Here is a 17,748-nt window from a genome sequence, read left to right on the forward strand (position 1 = left end):
TAACCAACGTTATGATAGATTGCCATAGATTTTCTGTCATTTACCAATATTATTGAAGATTCCTGGTAACTTTGATACATTACTGGTAGCTTTGATAAATTACTGGTAACTTTGATAAATTACTGGTAACTTTGATAAATTACTGGTAGCTTTGATAAATTACTGGTAGCTTTGATAAATTACTGGTAACTTTGATAAATTACTGGTAACTTTGATAAATTACTGGTAGCTTTGATAAATTCCTGGTAACTTTGATAAATTCCTGGTAACTTTGATAAATTACTGGTAGCTTTGATAAATTAGTTACTGGTAACTTTGATAAATTCCTGGTAACTTTGATAAATTACTGGTAGCTTTGATAAACTAGTCATGTCCATTGCGGGCAGAGAGGCTCGTCGCCCCTCAAATTTGTCCTGTTTAAATAGACAACCTCATAACTATGAGGTGTGTGTGTGTGTGTGTGTGTGTTTGTGACTTTAGGTCAGGCTGTAAAGATACAGGGGGGGTTGTGGAGGAGACCTCTGCACCCTTGGTAGTGAGAAGTATAGATTAAAAGCAGACTCCCCCCCGTAGGCGTATTTTAAATTCCAAATCGACACCTAGGTCCCCATAACTCCTAACCGCTACTCACTAGCTTTTGGTTCATAGGTTAACCCCTAGCCCCTAGCCACTCCTGTGAATCATTGTATAGCAGAACTGTATGGTGGAAATTCTAGAAGATGAGGTAAGGTGGAGCAATTAAATGTTTTACATACCTGTCCAATGACTGCTTCACGTTAGTGCCTAGGGTACAAGGGCATAGGGGTCAATTGGAATTCAGCAGACATGTTGACCAGAGAGAGAGTGAGAGAGAGAGAGATCTAATGGGAGAGGTTTCCATTGGGCTTTATTAAGGTCGATAACGTGATGATTAGTAAAGGAAAAAGGGGTCAAGGTAAGAACACATTGATGTTGTGGCGCAGAAGGTTATCTTGGAATGTTACAGATCAGAATAACGTCTCGGACAACGTTCGTCAGGACGGTTACCATGGTAATCGCAGCAGACGGCACACAACAGCTGCATTTTTCAAAAGTGGCTGCAAAACACTCTGTTTGTTTCACAGCTTCACCGAGAGCCAGAAGATAACTAATAACAGGAGAACAAATGAGAAGCAATGTTCCACGGAAAGATTAAATGCCATGGGACTCAATAAGCAGTTTATTTCTCCACAGCAAAACCTTAAGCAAATGTGAAGATAATTATGCACATTTTTTTTTTTGGGGGGGGGGGGTCACAAAAATGAAGGAAGTGTTTTTTTTAAATAAGAGAAATAACAAGAACACACACACACCAAAAGCCAAATGATATATTACACCCCAGTCACACAAATGGCCCAATTAGAATTCCTCGTAGACTAAGGAATGCTTTGGCTCTGTTATTTAGCCCCAGTTGTTTGTGTCACTTCTCTCTCTTTATTATCTCTCTCTCTCTCTCTCTCTCTTTATTATCTCTCTCTCTGTCTGTCTGTCTGTCTGTCTGTCTGTCTGTCTGTCTGTCTGTCTGTCTGTCTGTCTGTCTGTCTGTCTGTCTGTCTGTCTGTCTGTCTGTCTGTCTGTCTGTCTGTCTGTCTGTCTGTAAATATATATATATATCTATCTATCTATCTTCATGTCTGTCTGTCTCTGTCTGTCTCTGTCTCTGTCAGATTGAAGATTACACCTCTTTCCCTGGAGGTGTGTACTTCAGGGCAGCAAGGAGCTGTTTATCATCAGTCATCAGGCCAGGTGTTATCAGGTGAGGATTGCTGTTGTTCTTAGGTTGTTCTTACGTTACCTTATTTCTAGGTCAGTTCTGTTACAAACTTCCCAGACATGCCATTTTTTCAGAAATTCTGTGGGCATGGGACATCAGACATCGCATATTTCTCTTCTTCTAACACGTAAGCAAAAATGAAACTTAAGAAATACCGTCTGCTATTGTCTTTTTTAAATTTTTATTTTACCTTTATTTAACTAGGCAAGTCAGTTAAGAACACATTCTTATTTTCAATGACGGCCTAGGAACAGTGGGTTAACTGCCTGTTCAGGGGCAGAACGACAGATTTGTACCTTGTCAGCCCGGGGATTCGAACTTGCAACCTTTCGGTTACTAGTCCAACGCTCTAACCACATTCCTGCCGACAGTCAGCCAAAACCAGGCAGGGGCTGTGCCTTTGATGTTTCACCTCTCTTAGAGAGTTGTGTGATCTTCTGACCTTTGACCTGGGGTGCAACAAGGCAGTCACAAGCAAGGGATTGGGAAAGTAAGGTTAAGGGGGGTGGACAAAGTGATGGTCAGGGATAGAGGTTAAGGGTTAAGGGGTGTGACCAAAGGGATGGTCAGGGATAGAGGTTAAGGGTTAAAGGGGGTGACCAAAGAGATGGTCAGGGATAGAGGTTGAGGGGGGTGACCAAAGAGATGGTCAGGGATAGAGGTTGAGGGGAGTGACCAAAGAGATGGTCAGGGATAGAGGTTGAGGGGGGTGACCAAAGAGATGGTCAGGGATAGAGGTTGAGGGGGGTGACCAAAGAGATGGTCAGGGATAGAGGTTGAGGGGAGTGACCAAAGAGATGGTCAGGGATAGAGGTTGAGGGTTGAGGGGGGTGACCGAAGAGATGGTCAGGGATAGAGGTTGAGGGTTGAGGGGGGTGACCGAAGAGATGGTCAGGGATAGAGGTTGAGGGGAGTGACCAAAGAGATGGTCAGGGATAGAGGTTGAGGGTTGAGGGGGGTGACCGAAGAGATGGTCAGGGATAGAGGTTGAGGGTTGAGGGGGGTGACCGAAGAGATGGTCAGGGATAGAGGTTAAGGGTGGTGACCAAAGGGATGGTCAGAGATAGAGGTTAAGGGGGGTGGACAAAGGGGGGACCAGATTGAAAATGAGACGCTCTCAGTTTTGACATGTGAGGACGATGTTGCGGTAGCTACTGCCGTCCCGGAGAGGCGATGACACTCTCTCTATTTTTAAAGCTGTCGAAGCCGCCCTCCCCTAGGCCTCAGAGAAAGACTGAGGTTGTTGAATGAGGTGCATCGCCTTGGGCTGTGTGAGACTGAAGCTATCTTTATTGGTTTTAAAATTAGTCTCTTCTCCTCCATCTGCACTGGTACGAACGTGACATCATCGATATGCTGGCTTGTAACTGGTCAGTTATTTCTGATCAGAGCAACGAAGAAGAAGAAGAGGCGAGTTGAGGACAGATTTTCTAGTCAGTTGAGAAAGTCAGGAACATCACTTTCATTATGTAAAATATTTATTTGGCATTTGATGTATAGCATATTCGTAGCATTGATTACGTATTCACACAATTATAATACTGGAGACTAAATCCCACCATCCTAGTTTTTTAGCTACTGTGTTTGTACCATGTTTCCACGCTGTGTTGTTATGTGTTGCTGCCTTGCTATCTTAGGTCTGTCTCTCTTTATGTAGTGTTGTGTTGTGTGTTTTGTCCTATATTTAAAAATATATTTAGATTTTATTTTACTCCCAGTCCCGTTCCAGCAGGAGGCCTTTTGCCTTTTTAGTAGGCCGTCATTGTAAGTAAGAATGCATTATTTTAACTGACTTGCTAAGTTAGATAAAGGTTAAATAAAACACATGTAAAACACACACACAAGCCTGTCTTCCTGTTTAACAGCAGATCTGGATCACACTAATTCTGACACCGGATCCTATTCTTCCTGTTTAACAGCAGATCTGGATCACACTAATACTGACACCGGATCCTATTCTTCCTGTTTAACAGCAGATCTGGATCACACTAATACTGACACCAGATCCTATTCTTCCTGTTTAACAAAAGATCTGGATCACACTAATACTGACACCGGATCCTATTCTTCCTGTTTAACAGCAGATCTGGATCACACTAATACTGACACCGGATCCTATCTTCCTGTTTAACAGCAGATCTGGATCACACTAATACTGACACTGGATCCTATTCTTCCTGTTTAACAGCAGATCTGGATCACACTAATACTGACACCGGATCCTATTCTTCCTGTTTAACAGCAGGTCTGGATCACACTAATACTGATACCGGATCCTATTCTTCCTGTTTAACAGCAGGTCTGGATCACACTAATACTGACACCGGATCCTATTCTTCCTGTTTAACAGCAGATCTGGATCACACTAATACTGACACTGGATCCTATTCTTCCTGTTTAACAGCAGATCTGGATCACACTAATACTGACACCGGATCCTATTCTTCCTGTTTAACAGCAGATCTGGATCACACTAATACTGACACCGGATCCTATTCTTCCTGTTTAACAGCAGATCTGGATCACACTAATACTGACACCGGATCCTATTCTTCCTGTTTAACAGCAGGTCTGGATCACACTAATACTGATACCGGATCCTATTCTTCCTGTTTAACAGCAGATCTGGATCACACTAATACTGACACTGGATCCTATTCTTCCTGTTTAACAGCAGATCTGGATCACACTAATACTGACACCGGATCCTATCTTCCTGTTTAACAGCAGAACTGGATCACACTAATACTGACACCGGATCCTATTCTTCCTGTTTAACAGCAGATCTGGATCACACTAATACTGACACCGGATCCTATTCTTCCTGTTTAACAGCAGGTCTGGATCACACTAATACTGACACCGGATCCTATCTTCCTGTTTAACAGCAGATCTGGATCACACTAATACTGACACCGGATCCTATCTTCCTGTTTAACAGCAGATCTGGATCACACTAATACTGACACCGGATCCTATTCTTCCTGTTTAACAGCAGATCTGGATCACACTAATACTGACACCGGATCCTATTCTTCCTGTTTAACAGCAGATCTGGATCACACTAATACTGACACCGGATCCTATTCTTCCTGTTTAACAGCAGATCTGGATCACACTAATACTGACACCGGATCCTATTCTTCCTGTTTAACACCAGATCTGGATCACACTAATACTGACACCGGATCCTATCTTCCTGTTTAACAGCAGATCTGGATCACACTAATACTGACACCGGATCCTATCTTCCTGTTTAACAGCAGATCTGGATCACACTAATACTGACACCGGATCCTATTCTTCCTGTTTAACAGCAGATCTGGATCACACTAATACTGACACCGGATCCTATTCTTCCTGTTTAACAGCAGGTCTGGATCACACTAATACTGACACCGGATCCTATCTTCCTGTTTAACAGCAGATCTGGATCACACTAATACTGACACCGGATCCTATCTTCCTGTTTAACAGCAGATCTGGATCACACTAATACTGACACCGGATCCTATACTTCCTGTTTAACAGCAGATCTGGATCACACTAATACTGACACCGGATCCTATCTTCCTGTTTAACAGCAGATCTGGATAACACTTATACTGACACCGGATCCTATTCTTCCTGTTTAACAGCAGATCTGGATCACACTAATACTGATACCGGATCCTATTCTTCCTGTTTAACAGCAGGTCTGGATCACACTAAGGAGGGGCAGTGAGTCCTATTCTTCCTGTTTAACAGCAGATCTGGATCACACTAATACTGACACCGGATCCTATTCTTCCTGTTTAACAGCAGATATGGATCACACTAATACTGACACCGGATCCTATCTTCCTGTTTAACAGCAGATCTGGATCACACTAATACTGACACCGGATCCTATTCTTCCTGTTTAACAGCAGGTCTGGATCACACTAATACTGACACCGGATCCTATCTTCCTGTTTAACAGCAGATCTGGATCACACTTATACTGACACCGGATCCTATTCTTCCTGTTTAACAGCAGATCTGGATCACACTAATACTGACACCGGATCCTATTCTTCCTGTTTAACAGCAGGTCTGGATCACACTAAGGAGGGGCAGTGAGTCCTATTCTTCCTGTTTAACAGCAGATCTGGATCACACTAATACTGACACCGGATCCTATTCTTCCTGTTTAACAGCAGATATGGATCACACTAATACTGACACCGGATCCTATTCTTCCTGTTTAACAGCAGATCTGGATCACACTAATACTGACACCGGACCCTATTCTTCCTGTTTAACAGCAGGTCTGGATCACACTAATACTGACACCGGATCCTATCTTCCTGTTTAACAGCAGATCTGGATCACACTAATACTGACACCGGATCCTATTCTTCCTGTTTAACAGCAGATCTGGATCACACTAATACTGACACCGGATCCTATTCTTCCTGTTTAACAGCAGATCTGGATCACACTAATACTGACACCGGATCCTATTCTTCCTGTTTAACAGCAGATCTGGATCACACTAATACTGATACCGGATCCTATTCTTCCTGTTTAACAGCATTTCTGGATCACACTAATACTGACACCGGATCCTATTCTTCCTGTTTAACAGCAGATATGGATCACACTAATACTGACACCGGATCCTATTCTTCCTGTTTAACACCAGATCTGGATCACACTAATACTGACACCGGATCCTATCTTCCTGTTTAACAGCAGATCTGGATCACACTAATACTGACACCGGATCCTATCTTCCTGTTTAACAGCAGATCTGGATCACACTAATACTGACACCGGATCCTATTCTTCCTGTTTAACAGCAGATCTGGATCACATTAATACTGACACCGGATCCTATTCTTCCTGTTTAACAGCAGGTCTGGATCACACTAATACTGACACCGGATCCTATCTTCCTGTTTAACAGCAGATCTGGATCACACTAATACTGACACCGGATCCTATCTTCCTGTTTAACAGCAGATCTGGATCACACTAATACTGACACCGGATCCTATTCTTCCTGTTTAACAGCAGATCTGGATCACACTAATACTGACACCGGATCCTATTCTTCCTGTTTAACAGCAGATCTGGATCACACTAATACTGACACCGGATCCTATTCTTCCTGTTTAACAGCAGGTCTGGATCACACTAAGGAGGAGCAGTGAGTCCTATTCTTCCTGTTTAGCAGCAGATCTGGATCACACTAATACTGACACCGGATCCTATTCTTCCTGTTTAACAGCAGATCTGGATCACACTAATACTGACACCGGATCCTATTCTTCCTGTTTAACAGCAGATCTGGATCACACTAATACTGACACCGGATCCTATTCTTCCTGTTTAACAGCAGATCTGGATCACACTAATACTGACATCGGATCCTATCTTCCAATATTTCCATTTGAGTCATTTAGCAGATGTTGTTATCCCGAGTCATGAATATCTTCCTAAGGCTACAATACTGTAGGATGGTAAGGGAAAGAACAATAGCTAAGTGGAGACTCATTGCGCTAATGAAGAATCACAGTAACATGTAATGCCTTCCCAAATTTTACCAATCATAACATTAAGAACAGTAAGAAAAAGTTATCTCATTAGATTATTACATGGCATGATGAAGAGGAGGTGCGTTGCTTGTGAAGATGTGTTAATAATGCTGTGATAGTGTTCGGTCATCACACGTTGCACTGTAAGTTGTAGGCTGTTGCTTGAGTAAAGCAAAGTTACACATGCCTTCCCACATCAATCGGAAAAGGAAAAGCTGTTTCATTTCAAAATACCTTATCAAAATTCCCTGTGGAGATTTTTTTCAGGAGGGGCAGTGAGTGTAGAGATGTTGTCAGGAGGGGCAGTGAGTGTAGAGATGTTGTCAGGAGGGGCAGTGAGTGTAGAGATGTTGTCAGGAGGGGCAGTGAGTGTAGAGATGTTGTCAGGAGGGGCAGTGAGTTTAGAGATGTTGTCAGGAGGGGCAGTGAGTTTAGAGATGTTGTCAGGAGGGGTAGTGAGTTTAGAGATGTTGTCAGGAGGGGCAGTGAGTGTAGAAATGTTGTTAGGAGGGGTAGTGAGTGTAGAGTTGTTGTCAGGAGGGGCAGTGAGTGTAGAGATGTTGTTAGGAGGGGTAGTTAGTGTAGAGATGTTGTTAGGAGGGGTAGTGAGTGTAGAGATGTTGTCAGGAGGGGCAGTGAGTGTAGAGATGTTGTCAGGAGGGGCAGTGAGTGTAGAGATGTTGTCAGGAGGGGCAGTGAGTGTAGAGATGTTGTCAGGAGGGGCAGTGAGTGTAGAGATGTTGTCAGGAGGGGCTGTGAGTGTAGAGATGTTGTCAGGAGGGGCTGTGAGTTCAGAGATGTTGTCAGGAGGGGCAGTGAGTTTAGAGATGTTGTCAGGAGGGGCTGTGAGTGTAGAGATGTTGTCAGGAGGGGCTGTGAGTGTAGAGATGTTGTCAGGAGGGACAGTGAGTGTAGAGATGTTGTCAGGAGGGGCTGTGAGTGTAGAGATGTTGTCAGGAGGGGCAGTGAGTGTAGAGATGTTGTCAGGAGGGGCTGTGAGTGTAGAGATGTTGTCAGGAGGGGTAGTGAATGTAAAGATGTTGTCAGGAGGGGCAGTGAGTTTAGAGATGTTGTTAGGAGGGGTAGTGAATGTAAAGATGTTGTCAGGAGGGGCAGTGAGTGTAGAGATGTTGTCAGGAGGGGCTGTGAGTGTAGAGATGTTGTCAGGAGGGGCAGTGAGTGTAGAGATGTTGTTAGGAGGGGCAGTGAGTGTAGAGATGTTGTTAGGAGGGGCAGTGAGTGTAGAGATGTTGTCAGGAGGGGCAGTGAGTGTAGAGATGTTGTTAGGAGGGGCAGTGAGTGTAGAGATGTTGTCAGGAGGGGCAGTGAGTGTAGAGATGTTGTCAGGAGGGGCAGTGAGTGTAGAGATGTTGTTAGGAGGGGCAGTGAGTGTAGAGATGTTGTCAGGAGGGGCAGTGAGTGTAGAGATGTTGTTAGGAGGGGCTGTGAGTGTAGAGATGTTGTCAGGAGGGGTAGTGAGTGTAGAGATGTTGTTAGGAGGGTCAGTGAGTTTAGAGATGTTGTTAGGAGGGGCAGTGAGTGTAGAGATGTTGTCAGGAGGGGCAGTGAGTGTAGAGATGTTGTCAGGAGGGGCAGTGAGTGTAGAGATGTTGTTAGGAGGGGCAGTGAGTGTAGAGATGTTGTCAGGAGGGGCAGTGAGTGTAGAGATGTTGTTAGGAGGGGCAGTGAGTGTAGAGATGTTGTCAGGAGGGGCAGTGAGTGTAGAGATGTTGTTAGGAGGGGCTGTGAGTGTAGAGATGTTGTCAGGAGGGGTAGTGAGTGTAGAGATGTTGTTAGGAGGGTCAGTGAGTTTAGAGATGTTGTTAGGAGGGGCAGTGAGTGTAGAGATGTTGTCAGGAGGGGCAGTGAGTGTAGAGATGTTGTCAGGAGGGGCAGTGAGTGTAGAGATGTTGTTAGGAGGGGCAGTGAGTGTAGAGATGTTGTCAGGAGGGGTAGTGAGTGTAGAGATGTTGTCAGGAGGGGCAGTGAGTGTAGAGATGTTGTTAGGAGGGGCAGTGAGTGTAGAGATGTTGTCAGGAGGGGCAGTGAGTGTAGAGATGTTGTCAGGAGGGGCAGCAGGAGGCTCTTATTTGTGTATCCTTTGTTCATATCTGATGAACAAACCTCTGCTGAGTCGGGTTGGTCTCTGCCTTTCCCTCTGACGGACGTCATAATAAGATGACGCATCATAATAGGTCCAATCTGCATATCTAAGCCATTGTCCGTGTCCCAAATGACACCCTATTACCCCGCATAGGGCCCTGGTCTAAAGTAGTGCACTATATAAGGAATAGGGCTCAGGTTCAAAAGTAGTGCACTATATAGGGAATGGGGCTCAGGTTCAAAAGTAGTGCACTATATAGGGAATAGGGTTCTGGTCTAAAGTAGTGCACTATATAGGGAATAGGGCCCTGGTCTAAAGTAGTGCACTATATAGGGAATAGGGCTCTGGTCTAAAGTAGTGCACTATATAGGGAATAGGGCCCTGGTCTAAAGTAGTGCACTATATAGGGAATAGGGCCCTGGTCTAAAGTAGTGCACTATACAGGGAATATGGTGCCATTTGGTATGTACATTGAGACTTTACTCTGACTGGAGAAGCATGCAGAGTAACAAAGGCTCAGTCAAATTGGCATCAGTGTCAGTACTCTAGTCTTATTTCACAATAGAGTACACTACATGCCTCCCTTTCTCCTTTTTAAAGAATGCTAAATCAATTTCCTGTCATTTTTATGCCTTTTTCCATTGATACTGACGGTCTGTTGAATAGAAGAGAAAATAAAAAAAAAGGGCAGTTTGAAAATGTAATTTCGGTCAAGGTGTTTAGCAGACAACCTCCTGGGAGAGGAGGAGTGTTCTACGTGTCAAACAGCACCCCTATATGGTGCACTACTGGAGAATCCCATAGGTCTCTGGTCAAAAGTAGTGCACTATAAAAGAGGGAATAGGATGCACATTTTGGATTGACGCAGTCTTCTCTATTTTTCAAACAGAAAACGTGTAACCATGTAGCAAAAAAAAACAAAAGTTGTCCTTAATAACTGGGATCTACTTAGATGTCAGAGGCTACTCGCACAGAGACAGAGTTGTACCTGAACCACTTCATTTTGTTCCTTTTAAACATACATTTAAAGAGAGCCCAAAGCCCTGAGGAGAAGAGGAAGCAGATACCCATACAAGGATACATACGGTGATGCCAAAGACCAAATGATCGCAAGCCCCCCCCCCCCCCCCATTACATTCTAGACTTTATTGTTCCCAATTTAACTGTTCTTCTCTACGAAGTAACTGGCACACCCTGACCTCAGAGAGCCTTTTTATTTCTCTATTTGGTTTGGTCAGGGTGTGATTAGGGTGGGCATTCTATGTTTTCTAAAGCAGTGCGACACAAACAACAGAGTTACACATGGAATAAGCAAACATACAGTCAATAATACAGTAGAAAAAGTCTATGTACAGTGTGTACAAATGAGGTAGAATAAGGGAGGTACGTCAATAAATAGGCCATAGTGGTGAAATAATGACAATATAGCAATTTCACACTGGAGTGATAGATGTGCAGAAGATTAGTGTGCAAGTAGAGATACTGGGGTGGAAAGGAGCAAAATGAATAACAGTATGGGGATGAGGCAGTTGGATGGGCTATTTACAGATGTGCTATGTACAGGTACAGTGATCTGTGAGCTGCTCTGACAGCTGGTGCTTAAAGTTAGTGAGGGAGATGTGAGTCTTCAGCTTCAGTGATTTTTGCAGATTGTTCCAGTCATTGGCAGCAGAGAACTGGAAGGAAAGGCGGCCAAAGTAGGAATTGGCTTTGGGGGTGACTAGTGAAATATACCTGCTACAGCGCGTGCTACGGGTGGGTGTTGCAATGGTGACCAGTGAGCTGAGATAAGGCAGGGCTTTACCTAGCAAAGACTTATAGATGACCTGCAGCCAGTGGGTTTGGCGACGAATATGTAGTGAGGGCCAGCAAACGAGAGCATACAGGTCACAGTGGTGGGTAGAACATTGGGCTTTTGTGACAAAACAGATGGCACTGTGATAGACTGCATCCCATTTGGTGAGTAGAGTGTTGGAGGCTATTTTGTAAATGACATCGCCGAAGTCAAGGATCTGTAGGATGGTCAGTTTTACGAGGGTATGTTTGGCAGCATGAGTGAAGGATGATTTGTTGCAAAATAGGAAGCGGATTCTAGATTTAATTTTGATTGGAGATGCTTAATGTGAGTCTGGAAGGAGAGTTTACAGTCTAACCAGAAACCTAGGTATTTGTAGTTGTCCACATATTCTAAGTCAAAACCGTCCAGAGTAGTGATTCTGTGTGGGAAGCGATCAGTTGAAGAGCAGGAATTTAGTTTTACTTGTATTTAAGAGCAGTTGTCGGCCATGGAAGGAGAGTTGTATGGCATTGAAGCTCGTCTGGAGGTCAGTTAACACAGTGTCCAAAGAAGGGCCAGAAGTATACAGAATGGTGTCGTCTGCGTAGAGGTGAATCGGAGAATCACCAGCAGCAAGAGCGACATCACTGATGTATACAGAGAAAAGAGTCTGCCCGAGGATGAACCCTGTGGCACCCCCATAGAGACTTCTAGAGGTGTGGACAACAGGCCCTCCGATTTGACACACTGAACTCTGTCTGAGAAGTAGTTGGTGAATTCAAGCTACGTTAGATCAAATCAAGACAGGAACTATTATTTTAGCAGGTCACCTATATCATACATTTGATAAGTAATTAAAAAGTCACATTTAGGGAGCCTACAAAGAGTCTGAACAACTTCCTCCCTACAAACAAGCAAGTTATCCCCCCCCCCCCCTCCCCTCCGCTCCCCCAGGCCATTCCTAGGTTAATAGTCAAACAAACAAGCTAGTTATTTACAGGACACCTGGAGATTATTATCCCCACCTACAAAATATAATTAAAAAATGCACTCAACAATTTACTGGATTGAAACATTCATGATTATATCGGATCATCTCTTCAGTGGGTCATATGATTGAGTGTAGTCTGGCCCAGGAGTGGGAAGGTGAACGGAAAGGCTCTGGAGCAACGAACCGCCCTAGCTGTCTCTGCCTGACCGGTTCCCCTCTTTCCACTGGGATTCTCTGCCTCTAACCTTATTACCGGGGCTGAGTCAATGACTTACTAGGGCTCTTTCATACTGTCCCTAGGAGGGGTGCGTCACTTGAGTTGGGTTGAGTCACTGATGTGGTCTTCCTGTCTGGGTTGGCGCCCCCCCCCCTTTGGGTTGTGCCGTGGCGGAGATCTTTGTGGGCTATACTCGGCCTTGTCTCAGGATGGTCAGTTGGTGTTTGAAGATATCCTTCTAGTGGTGTGTGGGCTGTGCTTTGGCAAAGTGGGTGGGGTTATATCCTCCCTGTTTGGCCCTGTCCGGGGGTATCATCGGATGGGGCCACAGTGTCTCCTGACTCCTCCTGTCTCAGCCTCCAGTATTTCTGCTGCAGTAGTTTGTGTGTAGGGGGGCTAGGGTCAGTTTGTTATATCTGAAGTACTTCTCCTGTCCTATTCGGTGTCCTGTGTGAATTTAAGTGTGCTCTCTCTAATTCTCTCTTTCTCTCTTTCCTTCTCTCTCTCGGAGGACCTGAGCCCTAGGACCATGCCTCAGGACTACCTGACATGATGACTCCTTGCTGTCCCCAGTCCACCTGGCCGTGCTGCTGCTCCAGTTTCAACTGTTCTGCCTTATTATTATTGGACCATGCTGGTCATTTATGAACATTTTAACATCTTGGCAATGTTCTGTTATAATCTCCACCCGGCCCAGCCAGAAGAGGACTGGCCACCCCACATAGCCTGGTTCCTCTCTAGGTTTCTTCCTAGGTTTTGGCCTTTCTAGGGAGTTTTTCCTAGCCACCGTGCTTCTACACCTGCATTGCTTGCTGTTTGTGGTTTTAGGCTGGGTTTCTGTACAGCACTTTGAGATATCAGCTGATGTACGAAGGGCTATATAAATAATTTGATTTTGATTTGATTATTCTACAATATCACCTATAATTACACCAATAGAACATTAACTTAGCCATAGAATTAACCCAGTACATCTTCTGTACCCAAAATGTATTGACAAAACATACAGACCTTTACAAATGTAGACATAGAGGACAGAGAAAAGCCGAACCCCGATATAATTTCAGATGATTTTAAGGAGTACCTCAGGGGGATGATAATCTCATACTCGGCAAAAGTTATATCTGATTTAGAAATTTAAATAAAATAAATATTGAGATAAAATGTTGTTATTGACCAAATACTTATTTTCCACCATAATTTGCAAATAAATTCATTAAAAATCCTACAATGTGATTTTCTGGATTTTTTTGTCTGTCATAGTTGAAGTGTACCTATGATGAAAATTACAGGCCTCTCTAATCTTTTTAAGTGGGAGAACTTGCACAATTGGTGGCTGACTAAATACTTTTTTTGCCCCACTGTATATACAGTACTGCAGCTCAAATATGTTCAATCATTTTAAACATTGTTAGCCATGTTAAGTGAACAAGGCGTAGTCACTTAAGTTACGGTTGGTTACCCTCTGTTACAGTGATCATGTAACACTGGTTCAATTAGGCTTGGTTCATCCACTCTGCTTCAACCCAGCAGACAGTAGAGTCAACCCGCAGTGACCCAGAGAGACTCCCCGTTTAGTTCCCTGTAGGAGGCCTCCATTCAGTTCCTCCCTGTAGGAGGCCTCCATTCAGTTCCTCCCTGTAGGAGGCCTCCATTCAGTTCCTCCCTGTAGGAGGCCTCCATTCAGTTCCTCCATGTAGGAGGCCTCCAATTCAGTTCCTCCCTGTAGGAGGCCTCCATTCACATTCACTTATACAATACAGCCTCCAATACAGTCTCTATCCAACTATCCTCTGCCTCTATTCAGCTATCCTCCCCCCTCTATCCAGCTATCCTCTGCCTCTATCCAGCTATCCTCTGCCTCTATCCAGCTGTCCTCCGCCTCTATCCAGCTGTCCTCCGCCTCTATCCAGCTATCCTCCCCCCCTCTATCCAGCTATCCTCTGCCTCTATCCAGCTGTCCTCCGCCTCTATCCAGCTATCCTCCGCCTCTATCCAGCTATCCTCCGCCTCTATCCAGCTATCCTCCGCCTCTATCCAGCTATCCTCCGCCTCTATCCAGCTATCCTCCGCCTCTATCCAGCTATCCTCCGCCTCTATCCAGTTATCCTCTGCCTCTATCCAGTTATCCTCTGCCTCTATCCAGTTATCCTCTGCCTCTATCCAACTATCCTCTAACTTTTCACTGCTTCTATATACTGTAGCTTTTTGCTGGCTCTGAAGACTCCTGGAGAGAGAGGACAGAGAGAAAAGAGACCAGGCAGAGCACCATGCTGGCTGGCTCCACCAGGCCTGAATACAAATGGATTTGTCTAGGATTAGAAATGTGAACCCTTCAGAACAAAGAGGAAACTTTCTCTCTCTCTTATCGGCTGGGGCTTTTGGGATTAGTGTAACTAACGTTGGCTTGGAACAACGGCTTGTGACATCTGTTTGGGGAGCTGGCCAATCAGTGTGTGTGTGTGTGTGTGTGTGTGTGTGTGTGTGTGTGTGAAGGATTAGGAGTCCGTCTTATGTTTCCTGACTCTCTGTTTGTAATCGATTGGTGGTGGTGGAATTCTCTTCCTCTTGTACAATCTCCATAAGGAGAGATCTCTCTCTCTCCATAAGGAGAGATCTCTCTCTCTCCATAAGGAGAGATCTCTCTCTCTCTCTCATCCATAAGGAGAGATCTCTCTCTCCATAAGGAGATCTCTCTCTCTCTCTCTCTCTCCATAAGGAGATCTCTCTCTCTCCATAAGGAGATCTCTCTCTCCATAAGATCTCTCTCTCTCCATAAGGAGATCTCTCTTTCTCTCTCCATAAGGAGATCTCTCTCTCTCTCTCTCCATAAGGAGATTGATTGTCATATTGTGAGACGTTTAACGTTGTGACGTGGTGTAAGCGTACTAACCTTTCTTAAGACTTAATTCCATAATCGGTCTCTTGTGTCTAATCCTGAGCTGAGCCCTTTAATGTCACCAATACCTACTAAACCCCTAACTCATCATGTCTAATCCTGAGCCGGGCCCTGTAATGTCATCAATACATACTAAACCCCTAACTCATCATGTCTAATCCTGAGCCGAGCCCTTTAATGTCACCAATACCTACTAAACCCCTAACTCATCATGTCTAATCCTGAGCCGAGCCCTTTAATGTCACCAATACCTACTAAACCCCTAACTCATCATGTCTAATCCTGAGCCGGGCCCTGTAATGTCATCAATACCTACTAAACCCCTAACTCATCATGTCTAATCCTGAGCCGGGCCCTGTAATGTCATCATTACATACTAAACCACTAACTAATCATGGCTAGTCTACATATTGAATCATAACTAAGCCAGTCTCCACAACATATTGAATCCTCAGTATCTGCAGCATTCATTATTTTTTTTCTTCCAGATACATTAGCCTTTCCAGATAGCATGAAAGACTCCGTGGGAGAGAAAGGAAATGAAAACCATCGGTAAGGAAAGCCAAGAACAGCTATTGGCTATTTTGTTGGCTATTTTGTTTAATCCGTGCGGTGTTCAATTTGTTTGGTGTGAGATAATATAAATACACAGAGATGCTGCAGGGTGGTGTAGTGTCAGGAGAGGTGATGTTATCCAGATTACAATGTACTCTTTATAAATAATACCATGGCAGGCGACAGACATCATTAGCGTTTCGCGATGGGCGGAAAGAGTGTGTATGTTTGTGTGTGTGTGTGTGTGTGCGCGGATGTGTGTTTCTGGGTGTGCGTGTACATGTGTGTGTGATGGGCTCTCGATGGCGTAGCGTTCATTGGAAGTGAAATTGCAGTAAATATGGTAGCAAATTGTAGGTATTTTGAAAGATGGTAGCAAATCTGAGGTAATTTGAAATATGGTAGAAAATCTGAGGGTAATCATTTCAATCTCTTCCTCCCCCTTTTCACATATTTCCAGTTAGCAAAGCGGTAGAGCTGAGATGATGTGATGTGAAAGCCTGTAATTTATTGTTATTTTGAGAGAAAAGCTTCATTTCTGTTATCTTAAAAGGGTATGAGTCACTCACACAGATTAACATCTCAATATTACTTGAAGATTTCTTGCAAAATACAGAGGGAGACAGAGAGAAGATGAGAGAGAGAGAGGGATGGAGATAGGAAGAGAGAGAATGAACACAGATACAGAGGGAGACAGAGAGAAGATGAGAGAAAGAGAGAGAGAGAGGGATTGAGATAGGAAGAGAGAATGAACACAGATGCAGAGGGATCCACACATGTACAGTTGAAGTTGGAAGTTTGCATACACTTTGGCCAAATATATTTAAACTCAATTTTTCATAATTCCTGAAATTTAATCCTAAAAAATGTCCTGTCCTAGGTCAGTTAGGATCACCACTTTATCTTTAAGAATGTGAAATGTCAGAATAATAGGAGAGAGAATGATTTATTTCAGATGTATTTATTTCATCACATTCCCAGTGCATCAGAAATGTACTCAATTAGTATTTGGTAGCATTGGCTTTAAATTGTTTAACTTGGGTCAAATGTTTCGGGAAGCCTTGCAAATGCTTCCCACAATAAGTTGGGTGAATTTTGTCCCATTCCTCCTGACATAGCTGGTGTAACTGAGTCAGGTTTGTAGGCCTCCATGCTCACACACGCTTCTTCAGTTCTTCCCTCAAATGTTCTATGGGATTGAGGTCAGGGCTTTATGTTAGCCACTCCAATACCTTGACTTTGTTGTCCTTAAGCAATTATGCCACATTGTCCACATTGTCCATTTGGAAGACCCATTTGTTACCAAGCTTTAACTTCCTGATGGATGTCTTGCTTCAATATATCCAGATAATTTTCCTTCCTCATGTCGCCATGTATTTTGTGAAGTGCACTAGTCCCTCCTGCAGCAAAGCACCCACACAACATGATGCTGCCACCCCCGTGCCTCGCGGTTGGGATGGTGTTCTTCGGCTTGCAAGCCCCCCCCTTCTTCCTCCAAACATAACAATGGTCATTATGGCCAAACAGTTCTATTTTTGTTTCATCAGACCAGAGGACATTTCTCAAAAAAGTATGATCTTTGTCCCCATGTGCAGTTGCAAAACGTAGTCTGGCTTTTTATGGCAGTTTTATAGCATTGGCTTCTTCCTTGCTGAGCGGCATTTCAGGTTATGTCGATATAAAACTTGTTTTATTGTTTATATAGATACTTTTGTACCTGTTTCCTCCAGCATCTTCACAAGGTCCATTGCTGTTGTTCTGAGGTTGATTTGCACTTCTCGCACAAAAGTATGTTCATCTCTAGGAGACAGAACGCGTCTCCTTCCTGAGCGGTATGACGGCTGCGCGGTCC

At 44.0% G+C, this 17,748-nt stretch overlaps 1 long non-coding RNA gene across 1 annotated transcript; it reads left to right on the forward strand.

The window, feature by feature from the left end:
- Positions 1 to 1,683: 1,683 nt before the first annotated feature.
- LOC149976499 (uncharacterized) lies at positions 1,684 to 13,673 on the forward strand. Its single transcript, XR_016488108.1, has 2 exons — positions 1,684 to 1,774; positions 12,954 to 13,673. It is a non-coding gene; the product is annotated as an uncharacterized LOC149976499 (long non-coding RNA).
- Positions 13,674 to 17,748: the final 4,075 nt, after the last annotated feature.

This window comes from Oncorhynchus mykiss, chromosome 17 (assembly GCF_057628025.1).
Source record: "Oncorhynchus mykiss isolate SJ-2025 chromosome 17, ASM5762802v1, whole genome shotgun sequence".
Classification (NCBI taxonomy): domain Eukaryota; kingdom Metazoa; phylum Chordata; class Actinopteri; order Salmoniformes; family Salmonidae; genus Oncorhynchus; species Oncorhynchus mykiss.